We start from the raw sequence: 14,461 nt of genomic DNA, 5'->3' as shown, positions 1-14,461 counted from the left end.
TTCTTATTCTTATTCTTCACACATGACTATTTAACAAACTGCAACCAACAACAACCCACCAACAACGACCAACAATGCCTTTCCAGAGCCCTAACATTATATACTCTGAGAAACGTTCCCAGAATTCCAAACGTCACATAATCGCAGAAACAATCTGCAGCTGGCAAGCCACGCCTTTGCTAGAGCAAGAGTCAAATGATAGTCAGCTGCTGAAGCAGCCCCATATGCCATATCTAGGATTAAAACAAAAATACATTCCCATATTTGTTTTTTTTTAAGAAACCAAAATTTTCACTATACATTTCAGTAAATATTTTGTCTTCTGTCTGTTTAAGGACCATTGGTGTATCTAAAACTTTAGCTGAGCCTAGAACTCATGAACTTTGAAGGATCATGTAGTGGTAATTTAGAAAAGCTTTGTTCAGAATTATGAAGAACCTCAAGATAGCTATTAGTTTCATTGTATCATCCAAAAGGAAGATACATTGACTATTGTCACTATCCTTATTATACAATATTAAGAGATATAGTTATTGAATTGCTGTCTTTGTATAATAACAGAAGTTCAAATGTTATCATAGGTAATATTGTCAAAGTAACAAGCTTAATTTTTTTATTTTTATTTTCCTTCCTTCTCTCATGTCCTTTCCCCTTTTTTTCATGTCACAAGCCCAGGCTGTCCCTGCCCTAACTGTGTAGCCAAAGAAGACCTTTGAGCTTCTCATAGGAATGTTTCCTCCCCCGAGTGCTGGACTTGTAGGTGTGCACCACCATGCCCACTTCATACAATGCTATGGATCGACACCAGGGATTAACACATGTTAAGTAAGCACTCTGTCAACTAAGCTAGACACTCAATACTCGGGATTTTTAGGATCTAAAAATTTTAGTCTAAAATAGTTATAGTTTCACAAGAGATTACAAAGATGGAAGAGAAAATATCCTATATACTCTTCGCCCTCCTTCTCTAATGGCTACTTATATAAGTATCGTACAATATCCAAGCAAGGAAATTGGCAGTGCTACAGGGTGACATTTTTATTACATGTGCAGACAGACTTGTGACAACTAACCTATAGAGCTTTCTAAGAGGGTAAAGACGCCTCTCCCTTTATAACCTAACTTCTAGCAAAAGCAAATCTGAATTCCATCTACAATTTGATTTCCAGGAGATTAATAAATGACTCCATAGTACGTGACCTTTTCACCTTTGCTCTTTTCACTCTTCGTGACCCATCCAAGCGGTTGCATGCCTCAGCAGTTCATCCCTTCCTTTTGGCAGACAGCATTTCATGGTATAAATGCACGGCAGTTTGTTTAACCCTTCCCCATCAGGGTTTCCATTTTGTTCACACATTCGATTATTTGATATCATCATCGCTCTAATTTGCATTTCCTTAGTGCAGAGCATCTTTTACAAGCAACATCTTTTGTAGGTTATTATTTCACTAATTTGTGAGAAATTATCCACTCAATATGGATTGAGAAGCCATGATTTGTTAGTGTTCCTCCATTAGCAATGGTGTTCCTTCAATAGTTCGGCTCACATCTTAATTGTGCAAGTAATTTGCCCTTATATAACCATCTGCTTCAGAAGTGAATAGAAATAACTACATTGTATAGTCCACTATGCAAAACATTTAAAATATGCACACTTAGAGGTTTAGATTTGGTAAGAAGAATGCCTGTCACTGTGCTAAGAAACCAATATGTTTTTCTGTTTTTAAACAAATTTTATTTTAAAACCTTTTAGGCTTACAGAAAAATATCAAAATAGAGAATTTTATATCCATAGCCATCGTTCTCTTTTTCTTTTGTTTAATTTTACTATTACCACGTGTTTTTGAAAAATAAAATGACTACTAGAATGTTTCAGTGTTGCTATCTAACTAATTCTAAAGCATCCGTAGCCTTTTACACTATCAGCAAAAACATCAGCGTAGTAAAAATGACGAACAATGCTAACGAAATAGTTCTGAGTCAGGATTTCTCTGAAAGAACCTTTCATGTTGTCTTGGTTTCTTTTCTTGTTGCTGTAATAAAATATCCTGGCAAACACAGTGCAAGGGAGAAAGAGCTGATTTTAGTTCACAGTTCACGGTGCAGTCCACTGTGGTGAGGGAGGTAAGGAAGCAGTAACTTGAAGCAACAGACCATAATACACCCACAGTAAATGTGCACAGAACAATGAACATTTGTTCTTAGTCACTCTTTACACAGTTCCTAATCCCATCTAAAGCAATGGTCCACCCTCATCGAGTGAGTTTTCCTGCTACAATGAAATTAAACGAGACAATATCACTACATGCATGCCCAGAAGCGAATATAACCTAGATAATCGTTCACAGGTGTGTATGCAGGATTCGCTTCAAATTCTAAATCTCACAGAGTTGACAATCAAGATTGACCATCGTTAAGTATGCACGAAGATCCACATACCACTTCTCCATTAGGAAAAAAATATAAATACCTGGTGTTTATTGTCATCCAATACATCAATATTAAGGTAGATCCATACTGGGAGACCAAAGAAGGTAGAAGACAGAGGCAGGGAGCACCATCTGAGGACACCCAGTGATCTCGCCATTTTACTTGTCCCTTTCCCCTCATTGTGAACAATCACTTTCATTGGGAACCTCTGAATAAAATGCCAGGTCATGTCTGTGGATTTTTAGTGTCCATGATGCTTCAATGGCCCCTTCCTAGAAAACCTGATACACTGAATTGTGGGTGAGGTTTGTGTCTGCCTATAGCTTTTACCTGTCTCAGACAAGACTGATTACACAAGGCCTAAAATCCAGGTGTAAGGGAAACAAACCAATTTGTGCCAACCCAATGAGGTTCACTAAATATCATGACATTTAATTAATTCAAGGGGACTGTAAAGTATAAATTTATGGAGTTAATTTGTAAGGTACCCTGAGGCAATGCATGGAAAGAGTGCTGTCTTACCTGAGACTTCCCTTATGTCAGCTTTAAAAGTCCCATATCCCAGAATCTCCCTCACAGGCCAATAGATAAATCAATCATTGCATTCAGAAGAGCCACCATACAACAGCCATCTACAGCTATCAGAAATAGACACTTAGAGCTGATGCATACAAGCACAGCCGTAAGATTACATGGACAAACGCAGAGCCAGCGGGATCATCCACCTTGATTTCTGATGCTTCTCTGTCCCTTTATCTACCTACTCATTTGCCCACTTGAAAAAAAGCTTAGTGAGCATTGTTAATGCCAGAAACCTGGTAAGATAGAAAAACCTTTAATGCCTGAGGGTACTTCTCACTTTTCCCAATCTCTATTACCATCCAATAAGCCTCATTTTTCTTTTTTTCCCATTTTTTAATTTTATTAAATTGTGTATTTCTTACTTACATTTCAAATGTTATTCCCTTTCCCGGTTTACAGACCAATGTCCCCCTAACCTCTCCCCCTCCCCTTCTCTATGGGTATTACCCTCCCCATCCTCCCTCCATTACTGCCCTCGCACCAAGAATCCCATTCACTAGGGGTCCAGCCTTGGCAGGACCAAGGGCTTCCCCTTCCACTGGTGCTCTTACTAGGATATTCATTCCTACCTATGCAGTTAGAGCCCAGGATCAGTCCATGTATAGTCTTTGGGTAGTGGCTTAGTCCCTGAAAGCCCTGGTTGGTTGGCATTGTTGTTCATATGGAGTCTCGAGCCCCTTCAAGCTCTTCCAGTTCTTTCTCTGATTCCTTCAACGGGGGTCCTATTCTCAGTTCAGTGGTTTGCTGCTGGCATTCGCCTCTGTATTTGCTGTATTCTGGCTGTGTCTCTCAGGAGCGATCTACATCCGGCTGCTGTCGGCCTGCACTTCTTTGCTTCATCCACCTTGTCTAATTGGGTGGTTGTATATGTATGGGCCACATGTGGGGCAGGCTCTGAATGGGTGTTCCTTCTGTCTCTGTTTTAATCTTTGCCTCTCCATTCCCTGCCAAGTGTATTCTTGTTCCCCTTTTAAAGAAGGAGTGAAGCATTCACATTTTGATCATCCAACTTGAGTTTCATGTGTTCTAGGCATCTAGGGTAATTCAAGCATTTGGGCTAATAGCCACTTATCAATGAGTGCATACCATGTGTGTTTTTCTGTGATTGGGTTACCTCACTCAGGATGATATTTTCCAGTTCCATCCATTTGCCTACGAATTTCATAAAGTTATTGTTTTTGAAAGCTGAGTAGTATTCCATTGTGCAGATGTACCACATTTTCTGTATCCATTCCTCTGTTGAAGGGCATCTGGGTTCTTTCCAGCTTCTGGCTATTATAAATAAGGCTGCTATGAACATTGTGGAACATATGTCTTTGTTTTATGTTGGAACATCTTTTGGGTATATGCCCAAGAGAGGTATAGCTGGGTCCTCAGGTAGTGCAATGTCCAATTTTCTGAGGAACTTCCAGACTGATTTCCAGAATGGTTGTACCAGTCTGCAATCCTACCAACAATGGAGGAGTGTCCCTCTTTCTCCACATCCGCGCCAGCATCTGTTGTCACCTGAGTTTTTGATCTTAGCCATTCTGACTGGTGTGAGGTGGAATCTCAGGGTTGTTTTGACTTGCATTTCCCTTATGACTAAAGATGTTGAACATTTCTTTAGGTGTTTCTCAGCCATTCAGCATTCCTCAGCTGTGAATTCCTCGTTTAGCTCTGAACCCCATTTTTAATAGGGTTATTTGTCTCGCTGCAGTCTAACTTCTTGAGTTCTTTATATATTTTGGATATAAGCCCTCTATCAGTTGTAGGATTGGTAAAGATGTTTTCCCAATCTGTTGGTTGCCATTTTGTCCAAACAACAGTGTCCTTTGCCTTACAGAAGCTTTGCAGTTTTATGAGATCCCATTTGTCGATTCTTGATCTTAGAGCAAAAACCATTGGTGTTTTGTTCAGGAAATTTTCTCCAGTGCCCATGTGTTCGAGATGCTTCCCCACTTTTTCTTCTATTAGTTTGAGTGTATCTGGTTTGATGTGGAGGTCCTTGATCCACTTGGATTTAAGCTTTGTACAGGGTGATAAGCATGGATCGATCTGCATTCTTTTACATGTTGACCTCCAGTTGAACCAGCACCATTTGCTGAAAATGCTATCTTTTTTCCATTGGATGGTTTTGTCTCCTTTGTCAAAAATCAAGTGACCATAGATAGGTATGTGGGTTCATTTCTGGGTCTTCAATTCTATTCCATTGGTCTATCTGTCTGTCTCTGTACCAATACCATGCAGTTTTTATCACTATTGCTCTGTAATACTGTTTGAGTTCAGGGATAGTGATTCCCCCTGAAGTCCTTTTATTGTTGAGGATAGCTTTAGCTATCCTGGGTTTTTTGTAATTCCAGATGAATTTGCAAATTGTTCTGTCTAACTCTTTGAAGAATTGGATTGGTATTTTGATGGGGATTGCATTGAATCTGTAGATTGCTTTTGGTAAAATGTCCATTTTTACTATATTAATCCTGCCAATCCATGAGCATGGGAGATCTTTCCATCTTCTGAGGTCTTCTTCAATTTCTTTCCTCAGTGTCTTGAAGTTCTTATTGTACAGATCTTTTACTTGCTTGGTTAAAGTCACACCGAGGTACTTTATATTACTTGGGTCTATTATGAAGGGTGTCGTTTCCCTAATTTCTTTCTCGGCTTGTTTCTCTTTTGTATAGAGGAAGGCAACTGATTTATTTGAGTTAATTTTATACCCAGCCACTTTGCTGAAGTTGTTTATCAGCTTTAGTAGTTCTCTGGTGGAACTTTTGGGATCACTTAAATATACTATCATGTCATCTGCAAATAGTGATATTTTGACCTCTTCTTTTCCGATCTGTATCCCCTTGATCTCCTTTTGTTGTCTGATTGCTCTGGCTAGAACTTCAAGAACTATATTGAATAAGTAGGGAGAGAGTGGGCAGCCTTGTCTAGTCCCTGATTTTAGTGGGATTGCTTCAAGTTTCTCTCCATTTAGTTTAATGTTAGCAACTGGTTTGCTGTATATGGCTTTTACTATGTTTAGGTATGGGCCTTGAATTCCTATTCTTTCCAGGACTTTTATCATGAAGGGGTGTTGAATTTTGTCAAATGCTTTCTCAGCACCTAATGAAATGATCATGTGGTTCTGTTCTTTCAGTTTGTTTACATAATGGATCACGTTGATGGTTTTCCGTATATTAAACCATCCCTGCATGCCTGGGATGAAGCCTACTTGATCATGGTGGATGATTGTTTTGATGTGCTCTTGAATTCGGTTTGCCAGAATTTTATTGAGTATTTTTGCGTCGATATTCATAAGGGAAATTGGTCTGAAGTTCTCTTTCTTTGTTGGGTCTTTGTGTGGTTTAGGTATAAGAGTAATTGTGGCTTCATAGAAGGAATTCGGTAGTGCTCCATCTGTTTCAATTTTGTGGAATAGTTTGGATAATATTGGTATGAGGTCTTCTATGAAGGTTTGATAGAATTCTGCACTAAACCCGTCTGGACCTGGGCTCTTTTTGGTTGGGAGACCTTTAATGACTGCTTCTATTTCCTTAGGAGTTATGGGGTTGTTTAACTGGTTTATCTGTTCCTGATTTAACTTCGATACCTGGTATCTGTCTAGGAAATTGTCCATTTCCTGAAGATTTTCAAATTTTGTTGAATATAGGTTTTTATAGTAAGATCTGATGATTTTTTGAATTTCCTCTGAATCTGTAGTTATGTCTCCCTTTCATTTCTGATTTTGTTAATTTGGACGCACTCTCTGTGTCCTCTCGTTAGTCTGGCTAAGGGTTTATCTATCCTGTTGATTTTCTCAAAGAACCAACTTTTGGTTCTGTTGATTCTTTCTATGGTCCTTTTTGTTTCTACTTGGTTGATTTCAGCTCTGAGTTTGATTATTTCCTGCCTTCTACTCCTCCTGGGTGTATTTGCTTCTTTTTGTTCTAGAGCTTTTAGGTGTGCTGTCAAGCTGCTGACATATGCTCTTTCCTGTTTCTTTCTGCAGGCACTCAGTGCTATGAGTTTTCCTCTTAGCACAGCTTTCATTGTGTCCCATAAATTTGGGTATGTTGTACCTTCATTTTCATTAAATTCTAAAAAGTTTTTAATTTCTTTCTTTATTTCTTCCTTGACCAGGTTATCATTGAGGAGAGCATTGTTCAATTTCCACGTATATGTGGGCATTCTTCCCTTATTGTTATTGAAGACCAGTTTTAGGCCATGGTGGTCCGATAGCACGCATGGGATTATTTCTATCTTTCTGTACCTGTTGAGGCCCGTTTTTTGACCAATTATATGGTCAATTTTGGAGAAAGTACCATGAGGAGCTGAGAAGAAGGTATATCCTTTTGCTTTAGGATAGAATGTTCTATAAATATCTGTTAAGTCCATTTGGCTCATGACTTCTCTTAGTCTGTTGACATCACTGTTTAATTTCTGTTTCCATGATCTGTCCATTGATGAGAGTGGGGTGTTGAAATCTCCCACTATCATTGTGTGAGGTGCAATGTGTGTTTTGAGCTTTAGTAAGGTTTCTTTTACGTATGTAGGTGCCCTTGTATTTGGGGCATAGATATTTAGAATTGAGAGTTCATCTTGGTGGATTTTTTCCTTTGATGAATATGAAGTGTCCTTCCTTATCTTTTTTGATGACTTTTAGTTGGAAATTGATTTTATTTGATATTAGAATGGCTACTCCAGCTTGCTTCTTCTGACCATTTGCTTGGAAAATTGTTTTCCAGCCTTTCACTCTGAGGTAGTGTCTGTCTTTGTCTCTGAGGTGTGTTTCCTGTAGGCAGCAGAATGCAGGGTCCTCGTTGCGTATCCAGTTTGTTAATCTATGTCTTTTTATTGGGGAGTTGAGGCCATTGATGTTGAGAGATATTAAGGAATAGTGATTATTGCTTCCTGTTATCTTCATATTTGGATGTGAGGTTATGTTTGTGTGCTTTCCTTCTCTCTGTTTTGTTGCCAAGACAATTAGTTTCTTGCTTTTTCTACAATGTAGCTTACCTCCTTATGTTGGGCTTTACCATTTATTATCCTTTGTAGTGCTGGATTTGTAGAAAGATATTGTGTAAATTTGGTTTCGTCATGGAATATCTTGGTTTCTCCATCAATGTTAATTGAGAGTTTTGCTGGATACAGTAACCTGGGCTGGCATTTGTGTTCTCTTAGGGTCTGTATGACATCAGTCCAGGATCTTCTGGCCTTCATAGTTTCTGGCGAGAAGTCTGGTGTGATTCTGATAGGTCTGCCTTTATATGTTACTTGACCTTTTTCCCTTACTGCTTTTAATATTCTTTCTTTATTTTGTGCGTTTGGTGTTTTGACTATTATGTGATGGGAGGTGTTTCTTTTCTGGTCCAATCTATTTGGAGTTCTGTAGGCTTCTTGTATGCCTATGGGTATCTCTTTTTTTAGGTTAGGGAAGTTTTCTTCTATGATTTTGTTGAAGATATTTACTGGTCCTTTGAGCTGGGAGTCTTCACTCTCTTCTATACCTATTATCCTTAGGTTTGATCTTCTCATTGAGTCCTGGATTTCCTGTTTGTTTTGGACCAGTAGCTTTTTCCGCTTTACATTATCTTTGACAGTTGAGTCAATGATTTCTATGGAATCTTCTGCTCCTGAGATTCTCTCTTCTGTCTCTTGTATTCTGTTGGTGAAGCTTGTATCTACAGCTCCTTGTCTCTTCTTTTGGTTTTCTATATCCAGGGTTGTTTCCATGTGTTCTTTCTTGTTTGCTTCTATTTCCATTTTTAATTCCTTCAACTGTTTGATTGTGTTTTCCTGGAATTCTTTCAGGGATTTTTGTGTCTCCTCTCTATGGGCTTCTACTTGTTTATTTATGTTTTCCTGGAATTCTTTCAGGGATTTTTGTGTCTCCTCTCTATGGGCTTCTACTTGTTTATTTATGTTTTCCTGGAATTCTTTCAGGGATTTTTGTGTCTCCTCTCTGTGGGCTTCTACTTGTTTATTTATGTTTTCCTGGAATTCTTTCAGGCATTTTTGCGATTCCTCTCTGTAGGCTTCTACTTGTTCTCTAAGGGAGTTCTTCACGTCTTTCTTGAAGTCCTCCAGCATCATGATCAAAAATGATTTTGAAACTAGATCTTGCTTTTCTGGTGTGTTTGGATATTCCATGTTTGTTTTGATGGGAGAATTGGGCTCCGATGATGCCATGTAGTCTTGGTTTCTGTTGCTTGGGTTCCTGCGCTTGCCTCTTGCCATCAGATTATCTCTAGTGTTACTTTGTTCTGCTATTTCTGACAGTGTCTAGACTGTCCTATAAGCCTGTGTGTCAGGAGTGCTGTAGACCTGTTTTCCTCTCTTTCAGTCAGTTATGGGGACAGAGTGTTCTGCTTTCGGGCGTGTAGTTTTTCCTCTCTACAGGTCTTCAGCTGTTCCTGTGGGCCTGTGTCTTGAGTTCACCAGGCAGCTTTCTCGAGGCAGAAAATTTGGTCTTACCTGTGGTCCCGAGGCTCAAGTTCGCTCGTGGGGTGCTGCCCACGGGCTCTCTGCAGCGGCAGCAACCAGGAAGACCTGTGCCGCCGTTTCCGGGAGCTTCAGTGCACCAGGGTTCCAGATGGTCTTTGGCTTTTTCCTCTGGCGTCCGAGATGTGTGTGCAGGGAGCAGTCTCTTCTGGTTTCCCAGGCTTGTCTGCCTCTCTGAAGGTTTAGCTCTCCCTCCCACGGGATTTGGGTGCAGAGAACTGTTTATCCGGTCTGTTTCCTTCAGGTTCTGGCGGTGTCTCAGGCAGGGGTTCTGCCGCTCCTGGGCCCTCCCCCACGGGAGCCCAGAGGCCTTATACATTTTCCTCTTGGGCCAGGGATGTGGGCAGGGGTGAGCAGTGTTGGTGGTCTCTTCCGCTCTGCAGCCTCAGGAGTGCCCACCTGACCAGGCGGTGAGGTCTCTCTCTCTCTCACGGGGTCTTCCTGCAGATTTTAAAGTTTTGTTGAATATAGCCTTTTGTAGTAGGATCTGATGAGTTTTTGAATTTCCTCTGATTCTGTTGTTATGTCTTCCTTTTCATTTCTGATTTTGTTAATTTGGACATACTCCCTGTGTCCTCTGGTTAGTCTGGCTAATGGTGTATCTATCTTATTGATTTTCTCAAAGAACCAGCTTTTAGTCCTGTTGATTCTTTGTATGGTCCTTTTTGTTTCTACTTGGTTGATTTCAGCTCTGAGTTTGATTATTTCCTGCCTTCTACTCCTCCTGGGTGTATTTGCTTCTTTTTGTTCTAGAGCTTTTAGGTTTGCTGTCAAGCTGCTGATATATGCTCTCTCCTGTTTCTTTCTGCAGGCACTCAGAAAGTGAGTTTTCCTCTTCACACAGCTTTCATTGTATCCCATAAGATTGGGTATGTTGTACCTTCATTTTCATAAAATTCTAAGAAGTCTTTAATTTCTTTCTTTATTTGTTCCTTGACCAGGTTATCATTGAGCAGAGCATTGTTCAACCTCTGTGTATATATGCGTGTTCTTTCCTTATTGTTATTGAAGACCAGCTTTAGCCCGTAGTGGTCTGATAGGACGCATGGGATTATTTCTTTCTGTATCTGTTGAGGCCTGTTTTTTGCCCGATTATATGGTCAGTTTCGGAGAAAGTAGCATGAGGTGGTGAGAAGAAGGTATATCCTTTTGTTTTAGGATAGAATGCTCCATAAATATCTCTTAAGTCCATTTGGTTCAAGACTTCTATTAGTCTGTCTATGTGTCTGTTTAATTTCTGTTTCCATGATCTGTCCATTGATGAGAGAGGGGTGTTGAAATCTCCTACTATTATTGTGTGAGGTGCAATGTGTGCTTTGAGCTTTAGTGAGGTTTCTTTTATGTATGTAGGTGCCTTTGTATTGGAGCATAGATATTTAGGATTGAGAGTTCATCTTGGTGGATTTTTCGTTTGATGAATATGAAGTGTCCTTTCTTATCTTTTTTAATGGGTTTTGGTTGAAAATCGATTTTATTTGATATTAGAATGGCTACTCCAGCTTGCTTCTTCAGACTGTTTGCTTGGAAAGTTGTTTTCCAGCGTTTTACTCTGAGGCAGTGTCTGTCTTTGTCTCTGAGGTGTGTTTCCTGCAGGCAGCAAAATGCTGGGTTTTCATTATTTATCCAGTTTGTTAATTTGTGTCTTTTTATTGGGGAATTGAGTCCATTGATGTTGAGAGATATTAAGGAATGGTGATTGTTGTTTCTTGTTATCTTCATATTTGGAGGTGAGATTATGTTTGTGTACTTTTCTTCTCTTTGTTTTGTTGCAAAACGATTAGTTTCTTGCTTTTTCTAGTGTGTAACTTAGTTCCTTTTGTTGGGCTTTACCATTTATTATCCTTTGTAGGACTGGATTTGTAGAAAGATATTGTGTAAATTTGGTTTTGTCATGGAATATCTTGGTTTCTCCATCTCTATGTTAATAGAGAGTTTTGCTGGATATAGTAACCTGGGCTGGCATTTGTGTTCTCTTGGGGTCTGTATGACATCCATCCATGATCTTCTGGCTTTCATAGTCTCTGTTGAGAAATCTGGTGTAATTCTGATAGATCTTCTTTAATATGTTACTTGACCTTTTTCCCTTACTGCTTTTAATATTCTTTCTTTGTTTTGTGCGTTTGGTGTTTTGACTATTATGTGACAGGAGGAGTTTCTTTCTGGTCCAAACTATTTGGAGTTCTGTAGGTTTCTTGTATGTTTATGGGCATCTTCTTCTTTAGGTTACGGAAGTTTTCTTCTATGATTTTGTTAAAGATATTTACTGGTACTGTGAGCTGGGAGTCTTCGCTCTCTTCTATATCTATTATCCTTAGGTTTGATCTTCTCATTGAGTCCTGGGTTTCCTGTATATTTTGGGCCAGTAGCTTTTTCTGTTTTACATTATCTTTGACAGTTGTGTCGATGATTTCTATGGAATCTTCTGCTCCTGAGATTCTCTCCTCTATCTCTTGCATTCTGTTGGTGATGCTCGCATCTGTGACTCATGATCACTTTCCTAGGTTTTCTATCTCTAGGATTGTCCCCTTTGTGCTTTCTATATTTTTTTCTATTTCCATTTTTAACTCCTGGATGGTTTTGTTCATTTCATTCTCCTGTTTTTTTTTTTTCAGTAGTTCTTTAAGGGTTTGTGTGTGTGTGTGTGTGTTTCCTCTTTAAAGCTTCTAGTTGTTTACTTGTGTTGTCCTATATTTCCTTAAGGGAGTTATTTATGACCTTCTTAAAGTCCTCCATCATCATGGTAAAATGTGATTTGCATCTACATCTTTCTTTTCTGGTGTGTTTAGATATTCAGTGTTTGTTTTGGTGGGAGAATTGGGCTTTGATGATGCCATGTAGTCTTTGTTTCTGTTGCTGGGTTCCTGCGCTTCCCTCTCGCCATCAGGGTGTCTCTGGTGTTACCTTGTTCTGCTATTTCTGACAGTGGCTTGACTGTCCTATAGGCCTGTGTGTCAGGAGTGCTGTAGATGTAGGCCTGTTTTCCTGTTTTCTTTCAGCCAGTTATGGGAACAAAGTGTTCTGCTCTCAGGTTTGTAGTCATTCCGTCCGTCCACTGGGTTTTAGCAGTCCCTGTGGGCAGGAACCAGAAGGGCCTGCCCCTCATTCTCCTGGTCCTTGTGTGCAGGGACCCAGTTGGTGCTAGGTGTTTTTCTCTAGAGTCAGAACTGTGGGCAGAGAGTAATCTCCTCTGGTTTCCCAGGCATGTCTGCCCATCTGAGGGGCTAGCTCTCCCTACCACGGGATTTGGGTTCAGGAAGCTAGGTCTGTTCAGATCTGGGCACAGTCTGGACTGCAGGGCTCCTGCAGCTTGACTGCCCCTATATTCCTGTGCCCAGATGCACTATACAGTTTCCTCTTGAGCCAGGGATGTGCGCAAAGTTAGGCAGAAGTTGTGGTCTCTCTTGCCCTGCAGTCTCAGGATTGCCTACACTTCTGGGCGATCAGCTGTCTCTCCCATGGGTTTTGGGAGCAGAGAACTGTTGGGGAGCTGGGAGCTGTGGCCTCATTTTTCATTGAATAGGTCTTTATCCTTTATAACCAAGCTCTGTCTTAATAAAAAAATAATTTTCCTATTAAGATAATAGAATGCTCAGGAAATATGACTTGGAAGTGTTGCAACCTTTTGAATCCGTGCATAAAGACTCTTCCCTGTGGTTTATATTCTGTGTGTAGCACAAGTCAACTAGTGCCTTCCTGGGTCAGACCTGCTTTTGAACAGGGATGTCTGTGTGTCTTAATGGTTGAGAACAGGGTAACTAGGTAGTCGTACGGATGAGAAAGAGTTCCTTAAGGAACTCTAGATGTGTCTGTCTACTGAACCACTTGTATTCAAACATTTTTAACCTGACATAGATTAAGGCAGACTAGAAGTATGTCAGATACCATCATGAATTGCTCTTCAGCAATGAAGAGGTATTAAACAAATATACACATATTGTTTTTTTTAGTTTGCATAATTTTTGTAAATTATAAAAAAAAAACAATTTTGTGCCAGGTGGTGGTGGCTCGTTTAATCCCAACCCTCAGGAGGCAGAGCAAATAAGACTCTTGAGTTCAAGGCCAGCCTGGTCTACAAAGTACGTTCCAGGACAGCCAGGATTACACAGAGAAACTCTGTCTCAAACAACAACAACAACAACAACATCAAACTGGAAATCAAAACCAAAACAAAACAAAAAAAACTCATAGTTTTGAGAGATGCCAGAACTCACATAGTCAAACAGATAACATGTAAACACTTTAAAATTGTTGCCTAGTGGGTAAGGAAATAAATAGAGGCAGAGAACTGGTGAAAGAAACAAAGAAAGGAAAGTAAGTTGTGCTGACTGGCAGGAAACCATAAAACAGATTAACTAATAGAATTCTGATTTATTTAAAAACTTTTATTTAGCTCCCAACTCAAAATACAAACAAACAGGCTTAGCCGAAACACCCATTTCATAATCATTTGCCTTCACTCTATGCAGTGTTTTCTAGTCTTGTGCTCTTCTTTTGTCTCTGTTTTATTTTGTTAAACGTGTATCGAAGTCAGAGGACAAATTGCGGGGTCAGGTTTTCCCTCCATGCTATGGATACTAAGGACTGCTCTCAGGTCGTCTGTCTCAGTCACAGACACCTTTAATCGCTGAGCCCACTCGGTAGCCCCTATTCTTTTATTTAGTGCTTACAACCCAGTAAATGAATGTGTTACTTTCACACTGTCGCGGGATCCACATAGATGGAAATCTCTGTACCTCTCTTTAGAGAAAAGTGCGATCCTAGGTAGTAGTGAGAGACCAAACCTTTTGGGTTCAGACTCCATCTTAGAGAACCTGAGCTAACTAAGGTTGAACTGGTGTTAACTAACAGGCTCGTGTCTAGCACCAGTTTCCAGGTTACTCCCAAACAAATCGGCACCTCCATGACAAGCCTGCCCCTGTCACTTCGCTTCCTAACAACCACTAATCAGGAGGAAAGCAGAAGTTGAGTTTATGGTTTGGCTCCC

This window comes from Rattus norvegicus, chromosome 1, assembly GCF_036323735.1.
Source record: "Rattus norvegicus strain BN/NHsdMcwi chromosome 1, GRCr8, whole genome shotgun sequence".
Lineage (NCBI taxonomy): Eukaryota > Metazoa > Chordata > Mammalia > Rodentia > Muridae > Rattus > Rattus norvegicus.
Note: the sequence above shows the minus strand (reverse complement) of the source record.